Source organism: Idiotropiscis lumnitzeri, unplaced genomic scaffold (assembly GCF_059441095.1).
Source record: "Idiotropiscis lumnitzeri isolate Australia: NSW breed Sydney's pygmy pipehorse unplaced genomic scaffold, RoL_Ilum_1.0 HiC_scaffold_26, whole genome shotgun sequence".
Lineage (NCBI taxonomy): Eukaryota > Metazoa > Chordata > Actinopteri > Syngnathiformes > Syngnathidae > Idiotropiscis > Idiotropiscis lumnitzeri.
The window spans coordinates 1,472,082-1,487,624 of NW_028283564.1; positions in this window are offsets into that span (position 1 = coordinate 1,472,082).

Sequence of the window (15,543 nt, forward strand, 5' to 3'; positions counted from 1 at the left end):
GTAAATGCATTTTCAGCTCGCGCTGTACACATTTGCTATGAGAGGCATTATCTCATAAGGGAAATATTGGACAATCAAATTAATGACTGCCCAGGCTTCAGGATGTCTTTTTACACTATATAAAGGTGGAAATCTACATTGGAAACGTTTGGTTTAGCTGTTATAAAAGTTTGGTTTTTTAGTGCTTAAAATGCATTTTCAGCTCGCACTGTACACATTTGCTATGTGAGGCATTATCTCATAAGGGAAATACTGGACAATCAAATTAATGACTTCCCAGGCTTCAGGATGCCTTTTTACACTCTATAAAGGTGGAAATTTACATTGGAAACGTTTGGTTTAGCTGTTATAAAAGTTTGTTTTTTTCGTGCTGTAAATGCATTTTCAGCTCGCGCTGTACACATTTGCAATGAGAGGCATTATCTCATAAGGGAAATATTGGACAATCAAATTAATGACTGCCCAGGCTTCAGGATGTCTTTTTACACTATATAAAGGTGGAAATTTACATTGGAAACGTTTGGTTTAGCTGTTATAAAAGTTGGGTTTTTTAATGCTGAAAATGCATTTTCAGCTCGCACTGTACACATTTGCTATGTGAGGCATTATCTCATAAGGGAAATACTGGACAATCAAATTAATGACTTCCCAGGCTTCAGGATGCCTTTTTACACTCTATAAATGTGGAAATTTACATTGGAAACGTTTGGTTTAGCTGTTAATGAAGTTTCGTTTTTTTAGTGCTGAAAATTCATTGTCTGCTGGTGCTGTACACTTTTTCTAAGTGTTGCAATATCTCATGAAGGAAATACTGGACAATCAAATTAATGACTTTCCAGGCTTCAGGATGCCTTTCTACACTATATAAAGGTGGAAATGTACATTGGAAACGTTTGGTTTAGCTGTTATAAAAGTTTGGTTTTTTTAGTGCTGCAAATGCATTTTCAGCTCGCGCTGTACACATTTGCTATGAGAGGCATTATCTCAAAAGGGAAATATTGGACAATCAAATTAATGACTGCCCAGGCTTCAGGATGTCTTTTTACACTATATAAAGGTGGAAATTTACATTGGAAACGTTTGGTTTAGCTGTTATAAAAGTTTGTTTTTTTAGTGCTGAAAATGCATTTTCAGCTCGCATTGTACACATTTGCTATGTGAGGCATTATCTCATAAGGGAAATACTGGACAATCAAATTAATGACTTCCCAGGCTTCAGGATGCCTTTTTACACTCTATAAATGTCGAAATTTACATTGGAAACGTTTGGTTTAGCTGTTAATGAAGTTTCGTTTTTTTAGTGCTGAAAATTCATTGTCTGCTGGCGCTGTACACTTTTTCTAAGTGTTGCAATATCTCATGAAGGAAATACTGGACAATCAAATTAATGACTTTCCAGGCTTCAGGATGCCTTTCTACACTATATAAAGGTGGAAATTTACATTTGAAACGTTTGGTTTAGCTGTTATAAAAGTTTGGTTTTTTAGTGCTGTAAATGCATTTTCAGCTCGCGCTGTACACATTTGCTATGAGAGGCATTATCTCATAAGGGAAATATTGGACAATCAAATTAATGACTGCCCAGGCTTCAGGATGTCTTTTTACACTATATAAAGGTGGAAATTTACATAGGAAACGTTTGGTTTAGCTGTTATAAAAGTTTGGTTTTTTAGTGCTTAAAATGCATTTTCAGCTCGCACTGTACACATTTTCTATGTGAGGCATTATCTCATAAGGGAAATACTGGACAATCAAATTAATGACTTCCCAGGCTTCAGGATGCCTTTTTACACTCTATAAAGGTGGAAATTTACATTGGAAACGTTTGGTTTAGCTGTTATAAAAGTTTGTTTTTTTCGTGCTGTAAATGCATTTTCAGCTCGCGCTGTACACATTTGCAATGAGAGGCATTATCTCATAAGGGAAATATTGGACAATCAAATTAATGACTGCCCAGGCTTCAGGATGTCTTTTTACACTATATAAAGGTGGAAATTTACATTGGAAACGTTTAGTTTAGCTGTTAATGAAGTTTCGTTTTTTTTAGTGCTGAAAATTCATTGTCTGCTGGCGCTGTACACTTTTTCTAAGTGTTGCAATATCTCATGAAGGAAATACTGGACAATCAAATTAATGACTTTCCAGGCTTCAGGATGCCTTTCTACACTATATAAAGGTGGAAATTTACATTGGAAACGTTTGGTTTAGCTGTTATAAAAGTTTGGTTTTTTAGTGCTGTAAATGCATTTTCAGCTCGCGCTGTACACATTTGCTATAAGAGGCATTATCTCATAAGGGAAATATTGGACAATCAAATTAATGACTGCCCAGGCTTCAGGACGTCTTTTTACACTATATAAAGGTGGAAATTTACATTGGAAACGTTTGGTTTAGCTGTTATAAAAGTTTGGTTTTTTAGTGCTGTAAATGCATTTTCAGCTCGCGCTGTACACATTTGCTATGAGAGGCATTATCTCATAAGGGAAATATTGGACAATCAAATTAATGACTGCCCAGGCTTCAGGATGTCTTTTTACACTATATAAAGGTGGAAATTTACATTGGAAACGTTTAGTTTAGCTGTTAATGAAGTTCCGTTTTTTTTAGTGCTGAAAATTCATTGTCTGCTGGCGCTGTACACTTTTTCTAAGTGTTGCAATATCTCATGAAGGAAATACTGGACAATCAAATTAATGACTTTCCAGGCTTCAGGATGCCTTTCTACACTATATAAAGGTGGAAATTTACATTGGAAACGTTTGGTTTAGCTGTTATAAAAGTTTGGTTTTTTAGTGCTGTAAATGCATTTTCAGCTCGCGCTGTACACATTTGCTATAAGAGGCATTATCTCATAAGGGAAATATTGGACAATCAAATTAATGACTGCCCAGGCTTCAGGATGTCTTTTTACACTATATAAAGGTGGAAATTTACATTGGAAACGTTTGGTTTAGCTGTTATAAAAGTTTGGTTTTTTAGTGCTGTAAATGCATTTTCAGCTCGCGCTGTACACATTTGCTATGAGAGGCATTATCTCATAAGGGAAATATTGGACAATCAAATTAATGGCTGCCCAGGCTTCAGGATGTCTTTTTACACTATATAAAGGTGGAAATTTACATTGGAAACTTTTAGTTTAGCTGTTCATGAAGTTTCGTTTTTTTAGTGCTGAAAATTCATTGTCTGCTGGCGCTGTACACTTTTTCTAAGTGTTGCAATATCTCATGAAGGAAATACTGGACAATCAAATTAATGACTTTCCAGGCTTCAGGATGCCTTTCTACACTATATAAAGGTGGAAATGTACATTGGAAACGTTTGGTTTAGCTGTTATAAAAGTTTGGTTTTTTAGTGCTGTAAATGCATTTTCAGCTCGCGCTGTACACATTTGCTATGAGAGGCATTATCTTAGAAGGGAAATATTGGACAATCAAATTAATGACTGCCCAGGCTTCAGGATGTCTTTTTACACTATATAAAGGTGGAAATTTACATTGGAAACGTTTGGTTTAGCTGTTATAAAAGTTTGGTTTTTTTAGTGCTGAAAATGCATTTTCAGCTCGCACTGTACACATTTGCTATGTGAGGCATTATCTCATAAGGGAAATACTGGACAATCAAATTAATGACTGCCCAGGCTTCAGGATGTCTTTTTACACTATATAAAGGTGGAAATTTACATTGGAAACGTTTGGTTTAGCTGTTATAAAAGTTTGGTTTTTTAGTGCTGAAAATGCATTTTCAGCTCGCACTGTACACATTTGCTATGTGAGGCATTATCTCATAAGGGAAATACTGGACAATCAAATTAATGACTTCCCAGGCTTCAGGATGCCTTTTTACACTCTATAAATGTGGAAATTTACATTGGAAACGTTTGGTTTAGCTGTTAATGAAGTTTCGTTTTTTTAGTGCTGAAAATTCATTGTCTGCTGGCGCTGTACACTTTTTCTAAGTGTTGCAATATCTCATGAAGGAAATACTGGACAATCAAATTAATGACTTTCCAGGCTTCAGGATGCCTTTCTACACTATATAAAGGTGGAAATGTACATTGGAAACGTTTGGTTTAGCTGTTATAAAAGTTTGGTTTTTTTAGTGCTGTAAATGCATTTTCAGCTCGCGCTGTACACATTTGCTATGAGAGGCATTATCTCATAAGGGAAATATTGGACAATCAAATTAATGACTGCCCAGGCTTCAGGATGTCTTTTTACACTATATAAGGGTGGAAATTTACATAGGAAACGTTTAGTTTAGCTGTTAATGAAGTGTCGTTTTTTTAGTGCTGAAAATTCATTGTCTGCTGGCGCTGTACACTTTTTCTAAGTGTTGCAATATCTCATGAAGGAAATACTGGACAATCAAATTAATGACTTTCCAGGCTTCAGGATGCCTTTCTACACTATATAAAGGTGGAAATGTACATTGGAAACGTTTGGTTTAGCTGTTATAAAAGTTTGGTTTTTTAGTGCTGTAAATGCATTTTCAGCTCGCGCTGTACACATTTGCTATGAGAGGCATTATCTCAAAAGGGAAATATTGGACAATCAAATTAATGACTGCCCAGGCTTCAGGATGTCTTTTTACACTATATAAAGGTGGAAATTTACATTGGAAACGTTTGGTTTAGCTGTTAATGAAGTTTCGTTTTTTTAGTGCTGAAAATTCATTGTCTGCTGGCGCTGTAACACTCTTTCTAAGTGTTGCAATATCTCATGAAGGAAATACTGGACAATCAAATTAATGACTTTCCAGGCTTCAGGATGCCTTTCTACACTATATAAAGGTGGAAATTTACATTTGAAACGTTTGGTTTAGCTGTTATAAAAGTTTGGTTTTTTAGTGCTGTAAATGCATTTTCAGCTCGCGCTGTACACATTTGCTATGAGAGGCATTATCTCATAAGGGAAATATTGGACAATCAAATTAATGACTGCCCAGGCTTCAGGATGTCTTTTTACACTATATAAAGGTGGAAATTTACATTGGAAACGTTTGGTTTAGCTGTTATAAAAGTTTGGTTTTTTAGTGCTTAAAATGCATTTTCAGCTCGCACTGTACACATTTGCTATGTGAGGCATTATCTCATAAGGGAAATACTGGACAATCAAATTAATGACTTCCCAGCCTTCAGGAATTTTTTTTACACTCTATAAAGGTGGAAATTTACATTGGAAACGTTTGGTTTAGCTGTTATAAAAGTTTGTTTTTTTCGTGCTGTAAATGCATTTTCAGCTCGCGCTGTACACATTTGCAATGAGAGGCATTATCTCATAAGGGAAATATTGGACAATCAAATTAATGACTGCCCAGGCTTCAGGATGTCTTTTTACACTATATAAAGGTGGAAATTTACATTGGAAACGTTTAGTTTAGCTGATAATGAAGTTTCGTTTTTTTTAGTGCTGAAAATTCATTGTCTGCTGGCGCTGTACACTTTTTCTAAGTGTTGCAATATCTCATGAAGGAAATACTGGACAATCAAATTAATGACTTTCCAGGCTTCAGGATGCCTTTCTACACTATATAAAGGTGGAAATTTACATTGGAAACGTTTGGTTTAGCTGTTATAAAAGTTTGTTTTTTTAGTGCTGTAAATGCATTTTCAGCTCGCGCTGTACACATTTGCTATGAGAGGCATTATCTCATAAGGGAAATATTGGACAATCAAATTAATGACTGCCCAGGCTTCAGGATGTCTTTTTACACTATATAAAGGTGGAAATTTACATTGGAAACGTTTGGTTTAGCTGTTATAAAAGTTTGGTTTTTTAGTGCTGTAAATGCATTTTCAGCTCGCGCTGTACACATTTGCTATGAGAGGCATTATCTCATAAGGGAAATATTGGACAATCAAATTAATGATGCCCAGGCTTCAGGATGTCTTTTTACACTATATAAAGGTGGAAATTTACATTGGAAACTTTTAGTTTAGCTGTTAATGAAGTTTCGTTTTTTTAGTGCTGAAAATTCATTGTCTGCTGGCGCTGTACACTTTTTCTAAGTGTTGCAATATCTCATGAAGGAAATACTGGACAATCAAATTAATGACTTTCCAGGCTTCAGGATGCCTTTCTACACTATATAAAGGTGGAAATGTACATTGGAAACGTTTGGTTTAGCTGTTATAAAAGTTTGGTTTTTTAGTGCTGTAAATGCATTTTCAGCTCGCGCTGTACACATTTGCTATGAGAGGCATTATCTCAGAAGGGAAATATTGGACTATCAAATTAATGACTGCCCAGGCTTCAGGATGTCTTTTTACACTATATAAAGGTGGAAATTTACATTGGAAACGTTTGGTTTAGCTGTTATAAAAGTTTGGTTTTTTTAGTGCTGAAAATGCATTTTCAGCTCGCACTGTACACATTTGCTATGTGAGGCATTATCTCATAAGGGAAATACTGGACAATCAAATTAATGACTGCCCAGGCTTCAGGATGTCTTTTTACACTATATAAAGGTGGAAATTTACATTGGAAACGTTTGGTTTAGCTGTTATAAAAGTTTGGTTTTTTAGTGCTGAAAATGCATTTTCAGCTCGCACTGTACACATTTGCTATGTGAGGCATTATCTCATAAGGGAAATACTGGACAATCAAATTAATGACTTCCCAGGCTTCAGGATGCCTTTTTACACTCTATAAATGTGGAAATTTACATTGGAAACGTTTGGTTTAGCTGTTAATGAAGTTTCGTTTTTTTAGTGCTGAAAATTCATTGTCTGCTGGCGCTGTACACTTTTTCTAAGTGTTGCAATATCTCATGAAGGAAATACTGGACAATCAAATTAATGACTTTCCAGGCTTCAGGATGCCTTTCTACACTATATAAAGGTGGAAATGTACATTGGAAACGTTTGGTTTAGCTGTTATAAAAGTTTGGTTTTTTAGTGCTGTAAATGCATTTTCAGCTCGCGCTGTACACATTTGCTATGAGAGGCATTATCTCATAAGGGAAATATTGGACAATCAAATTAATGACTGCCCAGGCTTCAGGATGTCTTTTTACACTATATAAGGGTGGAAATTTACATTGGAAACGTTTAGTTTAGCTGTTAATGAAGTGTCGTTTTTTTAGTGCTGAAAATTCATTGTCTGCTGGCGCTGTACACTTTTTCTAAGTGTTGCAATATCTCATGAAGGAAATACTGGACAATCAAATTAATGACTTTCCAGGCTTCAGGATGCCTTTCTACACTATATAAAGGTGGAAATGTACATTGGAAACGTTTGGTTTAGCTGTTATAAAAGTTTGGTTTTTTAGTGCTGTAAATGCATTTTCAGCTCGCGCTGTACACATTTGCTATGAGAGGCATTATCTCAAAGGGAAATATTGGAAAATCAAATTAATGACTGCCCAGGCTTCAGGATGTCCTTTTACACTATATAAAGGTGGAAATTTACATTGGAAACGTTTGGTTTAGCTGTTATAAAAGTTGGGTTTTTTAATGCTGAAAATGCATTTTCAGCTCGCACTGTACACATTTGCTATGTGAGGCATTATCTCATAAGGGAAATACTGGACAATCAAATTAATGACTTCCCAGGCTTCAGGATGCCTTTTTACACTCTATAAATGTGGAAATTTACATTGGAAACGTTTGGTTTAGCTGTTAATGAAGTTTCGTTTTTTTAATGCTGAAAATTCATTGTCTGCTGGCGCTGTACACTCTTTCTAAGTGTTGCAATATCTCATGAAGGAAATACTGGACAATCAAATTAATGACTTTCCAGGCTTCAGGATGCCTTTCTACACTATATAAAAGTGGAAATTTACATTTGAAACGTTTGGTTTAGCTGTTATAAAAGTTTGGTTTTTTAGTGCTGTAAATGCATTTTCAGCTCGCGCTGTACACATTTGCTATGAGAGGCATTATCTCATAAGGGAAATATTGGACAATCAAATTAATGACTGCCCAGGCTTCAGGATGTCTTTTTACACTATATAAAGGTGGAAATCTACATTGGAAACGTTTGGTTTAGCTGTTATAAAAGTTTGGTTTTTTAGTGCTTAAAATGCATTTTCAGCTCGCACTGTACACATTTGCTATGTGAGGCATTATCTCATAAGGGAAATACTGGACAATCAAATTAATGACTTCCCAGGCTTCAGGATGCCTTTTTACACTCTATAAAGGTGGAAATTTACATTGGAAACGTTTGGTTTAGCTGTTATAAAAGTTTGTTTTTTTCGTGCTGTAAATGCATTTTCAGCTCGCGCTGTACACATTTGCAATGAGAGGCATTATCTCATAAGGGAAATATTGGACAATCAAATTAATGACTGCCCAGGCTTCAGGATGTCTTTTTACACTATATAAAGGTGGAAATTTACATTGGAAACGTTTGGTTTAGCTGTTATAAAAGTTGGGTTTTTTAATGCTGAAAATGCATTTTCAGCTCGCACTGTACACATTTGCTATGTGAGGCATTATCTCATAAGGGAAATACTGGACAATCAAATTAATGACTTCCCAGGCTTCAGGATGCCTTTTTACACTCTATAAATGTGGAAATTTACATTGGAAACGTTTGGTTTAGCTGTTAATGAAGTTTCGTTTTTTTAGTGCTGAAAATTCATTGTCTGCTGGTGCTGTACACTTTTTCTAAGTGTTGCAATATCTCATGAAGGAAATACTGGACAATCAAATTAATGACTTTCCAGGCTTCAGGATGCCTTTCTACACTATATAAAGGTGGAAATGTACATTGGAAACGTTTGGTTTAGCTGTTATAAAAGTTTGGTTTTTTTAGTGCTGCAAATGCATTTTCAGCTCGCGCTGTACACATTTGCTATGAGAGGCATTATCTCAAAAGGGAAATATTGGACAATCAAATTAATGACTGCCCAGGCTTCAGGATGTCTTTTTACACTATATAAAGGTGGAAATTTACATTGGAAACGTTTGGTTTAGCTGTTATAAAAGTTTGTTTTTTTAGTGCTGAAAATGCATTTTCAGCTCGCATTGTACACATTTGCTATGTGAGGCATTATCTCATAAGGGAAATACTGGACAATCAAATTAATGACTTCCCAGGCTTCAGGATGCCTTTTTACACTCTATAAATGTCGAAATTTACATTGGAAACGTTTGGTTTAGCTGTTAATGAAGTTTCGTTTTTTTAGTGCTGAAAATTCATTGTCTGCTGGCGCTGTACACTTTTTCTAAGTGTTGCAATATCTCATGAAGGAAATACTGGACAATCAAATTAATGACTTTCCAGGCTTCAGGATGCCTTTCTACACTATATAAAGGTGGAAATTTACATTTGAAACGTTTGGTTTAGCTGTTATAAAAGTTTGGTTTTTTAGTGCTGTAAATGCATTTTCAGCTCGCGCTGTACACATTTGCTATGAGAGGCATTATCTCATAAGGGAAATATTGGACAATCAAATTAATGACTGCCCAGGCTTCAGGATGTCTTTTTACACTATATAAAGGTGGAAATTTACATAGGAAACGTTTGGTTTAGCTGTTATAAAAGTTTGGTTTTTTAGTGCTTAAAATGCATTTTCAGCTCGCACTGTACACATTTTCTATGTGAGGCATTATCTCATAAGGGAAATACTGGACAATCAAATTAATGACTTCCCAGGCTTCAGGATGCCTTTTTACACTCTATAAAGGTGGAAATTTACATTGGAAACGTTTGGTTTAGCTGTTATAAAAGTTTGTTTTTTTCGTGCTGTAAATGCATTTTCAGCTCGCGCTGTACACATTTGCAATGAGAGGCATTATCTCATAAGGGAAATATTGGACAATCAAATTAATGACTGCCCAGGCTTCAGGATGTCTTTTTACACTATATAAAGGTGGAAATTTACATTCGAAACGTTTAGTTTAGCTGTTAATGAAGTTTCGTTTTTTTTAGTGCTGAAAATTCATTGTCTGCTGGCGCTGTACACTTTTTCTAAGTGTTGCAATATCTCATGAAGGAAATACTGGACAATCAAATTAATGACTTTCCAGGCTTCAGGATGCCTTTCTACACTATATAAAGGTGGAAATTTACATTGGAAACGTTTGGTTTAGCTGTTATAAAAGTTTGGTTTTTTAGTGCTGTAAATGCATTTTCAGCTCGCGCTGTACACATTTGCTATAAGAGGCATTATCTCATAAGGGAAATATTGGACAATCAAATTAATGACTGCCCAGGCTTCAGGACGTCTTTTTACACTATATAAAGGTGGAAATTTACATTGGAAACGTTTGGTTTAGCTGTTATAAAAGTTTGGTTTTTTAGTGCTGTAAATGCATTTTCAGCTCGCGCTGTACACATTTGCTATGAGAGGCATTATCTCATAAGGGAAATATTGGACAATCAAATTAATGACTGCCCAGGCTTCAGGATGTCTTTTTACACTATATAAAGGTGGAAATTTACATTGGAAACGTTTAGTTTAGCTGTTAATGAAGTTCCGTTTTTTTTAGTGCTGAAAATTCATTGTCTGCTGGCGCTGTACACTTTTTCTAAGTGTTGCAATATCTCATGAAGGAAATACTGGACAATCAAATTAATGACTTTCCAGGCTTCAGGATGCCTTTCTACACTATATAAAGGTGGAAATTTACATTGGAAACGTTTGGTTTAGCTGTTATAAAAGTTTGGTTTTTTAGTGCTGTAAATGCATTTTCAGCTCGCGCTGTACACATTTGCTATAAGAGGCATTATCTCATAAGGGAAATATTGGACAATCAAATTAATGACTGCCCAGGCTTCAGGATGTCTTTTTACACTATATAAAGGTGGAAATTTACATTGGAAACGTTTGGTTTAGCTGTTATAAAAGTTTGGTTTTTTAGTGCTGTAAATGCATTTTCAGCTCGCGCTGTACACATTTGCTATGAGAGGCATTATCTCATAAGGGAAATATTGGACAATCAAATTAATGGCTGCCCAGGCTTCAGGATGTCTTTTTACACTATATAAAGGTGGAAATTTACATTGGAAACTTTTAGTTTAGCTGTTCATGAAGTTTCGTTTTTTTAGTGCTGAAAATTCATTGTCTGCTGGCGCTGTACACTTTTTCTAAGTGTTGCAATATCTCATGAAGGAAATACTGGACAATCAAATTAATGACTGCCCAGGCTTCAGGATGTCTTTTTACACTATATAAAGGTGGAAATCTACATTGGAAACGTTTGGTTTAGCTGTTATAAAAGTTTGGTTTTTTAGTGCTTAAAATGCATTTTCAGCTCGCACTGTACACATTTGCTATGTGAGGCATTATCTCATAAGGGAAATACTGGACAATCAAATTAATGACTTCCCAGGCTTCAGGATGCCTTTTTACACTCTATAAAGGTGGAAATTTACATTGGAAACGTTTGGTTTAGCTGTTATAAAAGTTTGTTTTTTTCGTGCTGTAAATGCATTTTCAGCTCGCGCTGTACACATTTGCAATGAGAGGCATTATCTCATAAGGGAAATATTGGACAATCAAATTAATGACTGCCCAGGCTTCAGGATGTCTTTTTACACTATATAAAGGTGGAAATTTACATTGGAAACGTTTGGTTTAGCTGTTATAAAAGTTGGGTTTTTTAATGCTGAAAATGCATTTTCAGCTCGCACTGTACACATTTGCTATGTGAGGCATTATCTCATAAGGGAAATACTGGACAATCAAATTAATGACTTCCCAGGCTTCAGGATGCCTTTTTACACTCTATAAATGTGGAAATTTACATTGGAAACGTTTGGTTTAGCTGTTAATGAAGTTTCGTTTTTTTAGTGCTGAAAATTCATTGTCTGCTGGTGCTGTACACTTTTTCTAAGTGTTGCAATATCTCATGAAGGAAATACTGGACAATCAAATTAATGACTTTCCAGGCTTCAGGATGCCTTTCTACACTATATAAAGGTGGAAATGTACATTGGAAACGTTTGGTTTAGCTGTTATAAAAGTTTGGTTTTTTTAGTGCTGCAAATGCATTTTCAGCTCGCGCTGTACACATTTGCTATGAGAGGCATTATCTCAAAAGGGAAATATTGGACAATTAAATTAATGACTGCCCAGGCTTCAGGATGTCTTTTTACACTATATAAAGGTGGAAATTTACATTGGAAACGTTTGGTTTAGCTGTTATAAAAGTTTGTTTTTTTAGTGCTGAAAATGCATTTTCAGCTCGCATTGTACACATTTGCTATGTGAGGCATTATCTCATAAGGGAAATACTGGACAATCAAATTAATGACTTCCTAGGCTTCAGGATGCCTTTTTACACTCTATAAATGTCGAAATTTACATTGGAAACGTTTGGTTTAGCTGTTAATGAAGTTTCGTTTTTTTAGTGCTGAAAATTCATTGTCTGCTGGCGCTGTACACTTTTTCTAAGTGTTGCAATATCTCATGAAGGAAATACTGGACAATCAAATTAATGACTTTCCAGGCTTCAGGATGCCTTTCTACACTATATAAAGGTGGAAATTTACATTTGAAACGTTTGGTTTAGCTGTTATAAAAGTTTGGTTTTTTAGTGCTGTAAATGCATTTTCAGCTCGCGCTGTACACATTTGCTATGAGAGGCATTATCTCATAAGGGAAATATTGGACAATCAAATTAATGACTGCCCAGGCTTCAGGATGTCTTTTTACACTATATAAAGGTGGAAATTTACATAGGAAACGTTTGGTTTAGCTGTTATAAAAGTTTGGTTTTTTAGTGCTTAAAATGCATTTTCAGCTCGCACTGTACACATTTTCTATGTGAGGCATTATCTCATAAGGGAAATACTGGACAATCAAATTAATGACTTCCCAGGCTTCAGGATGCCTTTTTACACTCTATAAAGGTGGAAATTTACATTGGAAACGTTTGGTTTAGCTGTTATAAAAGTTTGTTTTTTTCGTGCTGTAAATGCATTTTCAGCTCGCGCTGTACACATTTGCAATGAGAGGCATTATCTCATAAGGGAAATATTGGACAATCAAATTAATGACTGCCCAGGCTTCAGGATGTCTTTTTACACTATATAAAGGTGGAAATTTACATTGGAAACGTTTAGTTTAGCTGTTAATGAAGTTTCGTTTTTTTTAGTGCTGAAAATTCATTGTCTGCTGGCGCTGTACACTTTTTCTAAGTGTTGCAATATCTCATGAAGGAAATACTGGACAATCAAATTAATGACTTTCCAGGCTTCAGGATGCCTTTCTACACTATATAAAGGTGGAAATTTACATTGGAAACGTTTGGTTTAGCTGTTATAAAAGTTTGGTTTTTTAGTGCTGTAAATGCATTTTCAGCTCGCGCTGTACACATTTGCTATAAGAGGCATTATCTCATAAGGGAAATATTGGACAATCAAATTAATGACTGCCCAGGCTTCAGGACGTCTTTTTACACTATATAAAGGTGGAAATTTACATTGGAAACGTTTGGTTTAGCTGTTATAAAAGTTTGGTTTTTTAGTGCTGTAAATGCATTTTCAGCTCGCGCTGTACACATTTGCTATGAGAGGCATTATCTCATAAGGGAAATATTGGACAATCAAATTAATGACTGCCCAGGCTTCAGGATGTCTTTTTACACTATATAAAGGTGGAAATTTACATTGGAAACGTTTAGTTTAGCTGTTAATGAAGTTCCGTTTTTTTTAGTGCTGAAAATTCATTGTCTGCTGGCGCTGTACACTTTTTCTAAGTGTTGCAATATCTCATGAAGGAAATACTGGACAATCAAATTAATGACTTTCCAGGCTTCAGGATGCCTTTCTACACTATATAAAGGTGGAAATTTACATTGGAAACGTTTGGTTTAGCTGTTATAAAAGTTTGGTTTTTTAGTGCTGTAAATGCATTTTCAGCTCGCGCTGTACACATTTGCTATAAGAGGCATTATCTCATAAGGGAAATATTGGACAATCAAATTAATGACTGCCCAGGCTTCAGGATGTCTTTTTACACTATATAAAGGTGGAAATTTACATTGGAAACGTTTGGTTTAGCTGTTATAAAAGTTTGGTTTTTTAGTGCTGTAAATGCATTTTCAGCTCGCGCTGTACACATTTGCTATGAGAGGCATTATCTCATAAGGGAAATATTGGACAATCAAATTAATGGCTGCCCAGGCTTCAGGATGTCTTTTTACACTATATAAAGGTGGAAATTTACATTGGAAACTTTTAGTTTAGCTGTTCATGAAGTTTCGTTTTTTTAGTGCTGAAAATTCATTGTCTGCTGGCGCTGTACACTTTTTCTAAGTGTTGCAATATCTCATGAAGGAAATACTGGACAATCAAATTAATGACTTTCCAGGCTTCAGGATGCCTTTCTACACTATATAAAGGTGGAAATGTACATTGGAAACGTTTGGTTTAGCTGTTATAAAAGTTTGGTTTTTTAGTGCTGTAAATGCATTTTCAGCTCGCGCTGTACACATTTGCTATGAGAGGCATTATCTTAGAAGGGAAATATTGGACAATCAAATTAATGACTGCCCAGGCTTCAGGATGTCTTTTTACACTATATAAAGGTGGAAATTTACATTGGAAACGTTTGGTTTAGCTGTTATAAAAGTTTGGTTTTTTTAGTGCTGAAAATGCATTTTCAGCTCGCACTGTACACATTTGCTATGTGAGGCATTATCTCATAAGGGAAATACTGGACAATCAAATTAATGACTGCCCAGGCTTCAGGATGTCTTTTTACACTATATAAAGGTGGAAATTTACATTGGAAACGTTTGGTTTAGCTGTTATAAAAGTTTGGTTTTTTAGTGCTGAAAATGCATTTTCAGCTCGCACTGTACACATTTGCTATGTGAGGCATTATCTCATAAGGGAAATACTGGACAATCAAATTAATGACTTCCCAGGCTTCAGGATGCCTTTTTACACTCTATAAATGTGGAAATTTACATTGGAAACGTTTGGTTTAGCTGTTAATGAAGTTTCGTTTTTTCAGTGCTGAAAATTCATTGTCTGCTGGCGCTGTACACTTTTTCTAAGTGTTGCAATATCTCATGAAGGAAATACTGGACAATCAAATTAATGACTTTCCAGGCTTCAGGATGCCTTTCTACACTATATAAAGGTGGAAATGTACATTGGAAACGTTTGGTTTAGCTGTTATAAAAGTTTGGTTTTTTTAGTGCTGTAAATGCATTTTCAGCTCGCGCTGTACACATTTGCTATGAGAGGCATTATCTCATAAGGGAAATATTGGACAATCAAATTAATGACTGCCCAGGCTTCAGGATGTCTTTTTACACTATATAAGGGTGGAAATTTACATAGGAAACGTTTAGTTTAGCTGTTAATGAAGTGTCGTTTTTTTAGTGCTGAAAATTCATTGTCTGCTGGCGCTGTACACTTTTTCTAAGTGTTGCAATATCTCATGAAGGAAATACTGGACAATCAAATTAATGACTTTCCAGGCTTCAGGATGCCTTTCTACACTATATAAAGGTGGAAATGTACATTGGAAACGTTTGGTTTAGCTGTTATAAAAGTTTGGTTTTTTAGTGCTGTAAATGCATTTTCAGCTCGCGCTGTACACATTTGCTATGAGAGGCATTATCTCAAAAGGGAAATA